This window comes from Erinaceus europaeus, chromosome 22, assembly GCF_950295315.1.
Source record: "Erinaceus europaeus chromosome 22, mEriEur2.1, whole genome shotgun sequence".
Classification (NCBI taxonomy): Eukaryota; Metazoa; Chordata; class Mammalia; order Eulipotyphla; family Erinaceidae; genus Erinaceus; species Erinaceus europaeus.
Genome location: NC_080183.1, coordinates 16,539,995 through 16,546,268, shown reverse-complemented (window position 1 = coordinate 16,546,268; position 6,274 = coordinate 16,539,995). Strand labels below are relative to the sequence as shown.

The 6,274-nt window shown below is 55.4% G+C and overlaps 1 pseudogene; it reads right to left on the bottom strand.

Moving 5' to 3' along the window:
- The window catches only part of LOC132535385 (neurexin-3-like), a 52,817-nt pseudogene extending 47,813 nt beyond the window's left edge, over positions 1-5,004 (bottom strand).
- Positions 5,005-6,274: the final 1,270 nt, after the last annotated feature.

Sequence of the window (6,274 nt, the reverse complement as noted above, 5' to 3'; positions counted from 1 at the left end):
AAATTCACTTCAGGAAAGCACGCCAAGGCCACACGGCGGGGCTCAGCCATCAGTCACCCCCCCCCCCCCCAGTGGGATGGCAGCCTCAGACAGCAGGAAGGGAGGGATGGGGGCGGGGAGACTGGCCCCCCTCCTGTGAGCTAGCACTGCCACACTTCCAGCACCAGAAGGGACAAAAGCCCAGAAAAGGCCAGTGGGTCTCAGGCCGCTTTGCCAGTTCACCTAAAAGCACAGCCCAGTAGACAGACAGACGTCTGTGACGGGGAGTGATACGGAATCAGCCCCCACCCCAGGAGGTCCTTCCCAGGCTCCCTCAGACCCACCCCGCCTGCAACAGCTGAGTTCACCCCCACTGCAGACAGTTCCTAAAGGAAGCAGCACACCAAGACCTTAAGACCTTTGGAGTCAGCGAGCAGGTGGGCTAAAGGTGTTGTCTGGGGAGACTGTGTCAGAGTTGGAAATAGGACAAGAAAGCTGGGTCAGGCAGAGAGCAGCTCCCATATATGGAAAAGTATATAAACACCTTTAACTGTAAACCCCGTGGATCTGACCCAGGGCCCCTGTCTATTCATATTCAGCACTGGAGCCTGTGTGACCAGGGACTCCCCTGTTGGTCTGAGCCCTGGTCCTGGTCACAGCTGGAACCTTCTAGGCTGCTCTCATCTTACTCAGCACCTGCAGCCCACCTGCATGTCAGCTGTCAGGCTCAGGCAAAAATCACCAACATCCCACACAAAAGACCCCTAATTTCATCTGCTCTATTCCTACCTGCAGGTTCCTTTTTTATTAAACATTTTTCCCTGCTTTATATCTTACCCCCTTTCAGCCATCAAGTTGCAGATGCTGCCATGAAGCCAACCTGACTTCCCTGGGCAGACGCCCTCACCCATGTGTCCTGGAGCCTCCCCTCCCCAGAGCCCTGCCCCACTAGGGACAGACAGACACAGGCTGGGGTGGGATCCACCTGCCAACACCCATGTCCAGCGGAGAAGCAATGACAGAAGCCAGAACTCCCCACTTCTGCTCCCCATAAAGAATCTTGGTCCATCCAGAGGGATAGAAAACAGGAAGCTTCCAGTGGAGGGGACGGGACAGGAACTCTGGTGGTGGGAACTGTGTGGGATTGTACCCATCTTATCTTACAATTTTGGTCAAACATTATTAAATCACTAATAAAGTTTTTTTTAAAAAAAAAAAAAAAAAGACCTTTGGAGTCACCAGTTCTCCACGACCATAAGATGGTTAGAAAGTCAACTGCCCAGGGACTGTTAACAAATAGAGAGTCAAGTTCAGACTCAGCTGGGGTCACAGAAAACTCTTTTGTTCCTATTTTATTTACTAATGATAGAGACTGAGAGAAACTGAGAGGGAAGGGGGGAGACAGAGAGGAAGAGAGAAAGAAGGACACCTGTAGCCCTGCTTCACCGCTCATAGAGCTCTCCCCCCACACACCCTGCAGGTGGACTGGAGGCTTGAACCTGCGTACATGTGCACAGTGACATGTACACTCTGCCATGTGCCCTACAACTTTTTCATAAACAGATCACCCAGGAGAAAAATCTGGGACCTTTCCTCCCTCCACCATGGACCAGCTTAATTCAGCAGGGCCAGTCACTGGGCTGGCATTTCTGGAACGATGTTTCCTGAGTAGGACCTCAGTTTCCATCCAGAGAGAGAGAGAGGACTGAGTCCAGCACCTCCAACCTACAGAACCCAGCTCTCCCAGCCACCATCTCCAGGATGTTCCAGCTCTTATCTAGAGGAGGTAGCCAGCCAGCGGGGAGTCTGCACGGTCCAGAGCTGACAGGAGGGGGCCCTCTATGTTGTTCCCCGTGCGCAGAGAGGACAGGCTCTCACCGCAGCACACCAGCCAAAACGTCGAGGCCGCACCACCCGCAGGCGAGAAGCTAATGGGGCAGAGAGCGCCGCCCACTGCCCCACGCAACACCCATCTGAGACTGTGGGCACCTCCCCAGCTCTCCCTGCCCTAAATCTGCCCGAGCGAGAGGCAAGAATAGAGGCTCTCTACTGGGCACAGCCCCACACTGCAGACAGGATGCTCGGCCCCACTCACAGGCCCAGCATGCTGGCTGCTGCCAGGAAGACAACTGGAAGGGCAGGAGGGCAGGAGGGCCGGGGTGGGGCAAAGGCACCCCCACCGTGCAGTCCACAGTGTCTCTGGGGAAAGAGTCGGAGGCTCGGCGACTGCTATGGAGTTTACACAGATTCACTCGGCACTCAGCGGTGGCTGTGATTTATTTCCCCCTTAAAGTTCCCTCCCTGCTTACTCTTTAAAAACTGAATATAGGGCCAGGTGGCGGTGCACCTGGTTAAGCACACACATCACAGTGCGCAAGGACCTGGGTTCAAGCCCCCAGTCCCCACCTACAGTGAGGAAAGCTTCATGAGTGGTGAAGCAGGGTTGCAGGTGTCTCTAATTTCCCTTCCCCTGTCTATTTCTTTTTGACAGTTGGAGCAATCAGTCAATAAATAAATATTTAAAATATTCACCTTGTGTTTAGCTACTAAAGAATTGACTTGTACAATCTGCTTGGAAGAAACGCCCCTGGAACCTTCAATGGAGAAACTTCATGAGTGGCGAAGCAGGGCTGCAGGTGTCTCTCTTTCTCCCTCTACTTTCCCCTCCCCTCTCAATATCTCTCTCTAGTCTAGCAAATAAAATGTGTTTTTAAAAAAGAAATTTCACTGGAGACCACACACATACACACCAAAACCAAAAAGAAAAAAGAAAAAGAAAAAAACCAACCAGAGAGGAAAAAAAAAACCTCAAATCGTAAAATCATACACATCGCCAGTATAGAGATTCTTCTGCATAAAAGTGCTGATCCAAACCTGCCCAGAGGAAATGAGTTCTTTTTCAACACAAAAAATGCAATCAGGGATAATCAGCCAGTCAACAACGCCCTTGCAGACACCCCGGCCCCTGGAAAGGAAGACTGCGGCTCTCCACCCGGGTTCTGAGAACAGAGCAGATTCTTTGGGCAAAAGGAGGAAGCAAACAGTCGTGTCAGCGTCTTCAGGCAGAACTTTCTCTCAAGCCAAGGCGAGGAGACACCTGCTTCAGGAGAAACCCAGCAGCTCCCACATCCGCACACACACTTGGTGTGAAATCACCTCCCTGGCTCTTCCCAGTGGAAGAGGATGTTGGGGATGGCGTGCAGCCCCCCAGCTGGAAAGGGGCTGTGCTGCCCAGTGCTGGGAGCAGCCTGGCCTTTCCTGGCTGACAAGGAGGCCAGCAAGGCAGCAAGGAAACCCTGCAGACACCTGGGATATAACACCTTTGTTCGCACTTCCGTAAGCTGAACACCAAGCACAGGCTGGTTCAGGGTAGTGTGAATCCCCACTCCCAAGACAGCAGGGTCTGTCCCGAGTGGAGAGGCCCAGGGGCAGGACGTCCTCCACCCCACGCCAGTTCTCTTTATGCTGTACAAAGGGTCGCATCTTAGCAGCTATAGATAGTACTGACGCCCTCCCTGGCCCACCCACCCACAAAGACACCAACACAGCGAGTGGCACAAATAAGGACAGGACCCCCCCACCCCCCCCACACAAATACACAGCTTCCTCAGCCCAGCTTCCCAAGTTCTCAGAGGCTTGACCACTTTCCCTCTGTGAAGGGCTATGCCTCCAGTGAGGTCAGCTGTCAATAAGTGGCTGTCACATTAAAGGCCAAGACACGTCTCCCAGACCTCACCCTGAACTGGAAGAATTTGGTGACCCAGTGAAAGGTCTGTGTCTGTGGGCTAGATTGTTCCAGAGCTGAATTTGGAAGGTGCTCTGGGCTAAGCGCTGACTGCTCCCCAGAGGGCTGGGCTGGACACAGCTCCTGTTGTTAGTGCGCCCACAGATGACGCATGTTAGTGCAGCAAGGAGGCGGCGAGAGGCCCAGTCCGGATGCCTCATGTGCCTTCCAGACACTTCCTGAAGATCGTGGGGGAGGGGCGCCCACTCAGGGCTGGGCTTACAGCGAGGTCAGGTGTGACAAGGTTCCCACCTTCCCCAAGAACCCGAGTCCAGTGGCCCCGGAGGGACAGAGAGTGACCACTGTGATCTGAAGTCCAGCTTTGCACTGAGCTACCTGCCAGGGGGGTCCCCAGCAGGGGACAGACACACACCCCATCTTACCTTCCGAGCAGAGTCTGCCCCCCGTAGCCAGTGGAAGAACAGTCACAGGTAGGATGTCCATCCAGGAGGAAACAGATGCCACCATTTTCACAGGGACGATCCCCGCAGGGCCCCTCAGAGTCCAGCTGCACGCCCTGGCTGCCCAGAAGCCGGGGCTCCGAGTGGCCGTACTTGAGGTCTAGGATGAAGCCCTTGAAGCCGGGCATGGCCTGCACGCCATCCAGAGTCAGAGCCGAGGGCCGGATGTCCGCAGGGACGCCACCCAGGAACAGGTCGCTGACCACGGCCATGTGGGGCCGTGGGGGCTGCAGCTGCGCCAGCTGGGCCTCGCCATCCAGCTGCAGGGCCGTGTGCAGGCGGTCACGGCTGACCTCCAGGAAGTGCCAGGCGCCGTCGTCCACCCGCTGGCCGGACAGCACGGCGGTCTCGGCACAGTCCATGCTGAGGCGCAACTGCACGTGGCCACCGGCCAGCGCCAGGCACAGGAAGTCACAGACTCCGCCGTCGTCCAGGTAGAGCAGGAGTCCGGCTGACGCGTTGGTCTTCAGCCTCAGGCTCAGCTCACCACGGGTGCCCGCGTCCCATCGCAGGTAGCGGGCCCACTGTCCGGGGACGCCCGTGAACTCGAGGCCCAGGCACAGCCCCAGCAGGGACCCCAGGACACCCACCTTGAGAAGGAAGCTCATGGTGGCTGCAAGGATGGGGCCAGACCAGGCTGGGCAGAGGAGAGGTCTCTCTGCCACAGGTGGGAGAGAAGCAAAGATGCCCAGGGGTCAGGGAGCACCCAGGGGAGGGCACAGGGGCACGGTGGGTGCCGGGAGGGCAAGGAGGGCGGAAGTGGGGGAGGCGACCCCAGGCAGGCCCCTGAGTCAGGAGGCAGGAGGAGGGGGAGGCGGCCCCAGGCAGGCCCTGAGTCGGGAGGCAGGGGGAGAGGATGAAGTCAGTGCGGGTAAAAGCAATGTCTCTCTCCAGTAAAGATCTCAGCTTTCCACGTGGATAGATCCAGAGGCCTTGATTCGAGGAGGAGGTGGCACAGGGCAGGCGTGGAGGTGGTCAGCAGTGCGCTCCCCACTGGGGGACCCCAAACTGGCCAGCTAGAGAGGCCCAGGAGAGGACTGGGGTCCAGGGTGCCGTGACAGATGAAGGAGCAGTGAGGTGGGCCGGGCAGCAGGCAGAAGCTGGCCAAGGACCGGTCCTGACGGTCTCCCTCCTAGCAGCGGGGGGCCCTGAAGAGGGGGACAGCTGGAAGCTGGGGGCTCGGGCAGAGCAGGGGCTGGAGCAGAGCCGCAGCAGGTACTGGCTTCATGGTGGGGCTCAGAGGCAATTCTGGTCAGATCCTGCCTCCCAGGACTCCAGAGAGAAGATCTGCAGAAGTAGAGGAAAGAAGACAGTAAGTATTACTAAAATAGCCATCCCACCAAAAGCAACCGACAGGTGCCGTGCAGTTCCTAGCAAAGTCCCAACAGCACTTTTTAAGAAAACAGAATGGGCAAAGAGCCCAAAAGATGGCTGGACACCCAAAGCAATGCTGAGAAAAATAAGCTTAATAGCGACGACACACTCCCCAACTCTGGTTTACGTTACAAAACAACAGCGGTCAAAACAGCATGGCATTACAACAAGAAGCAGGCGGCCAAGCCAACTGCACGGAACAAAGAGCTTAGATAAAACCACACACATATGTGTGGAGATCTCATATAAGACAAAGGAACTGAAACCATTCAGTGGGGGAAAGACAGCCTCTTCAGCAAATGGCGTGAGAAGAACTGGACAGCCACACACACAAGAATGAAACCAGACTCTCATTTGATACCAAATCAAAACGGACCAAAGGCCTGGGTATTTGACCTGAAACTCTGACGCACACAGAAGGAAGCGCCAGCAAAACACTTTAGGGAGCCACACAGCAAAGATGTGTTTGTAAACACCATGGACCAGGGAAACAGAAGCAAGCACGAGTAAACGGCTGGGACTACATCAAATTCCAGAGCTTCTATACACAGAAGAAATTCTGCCAGAGTAAAAAAGCAACTCAGTAACCACAGTATTTGCACAGCACACACACACACACACACACACACACACACACACACACACACGGAATTGGTTTCAAAAATGTGTAATGAAG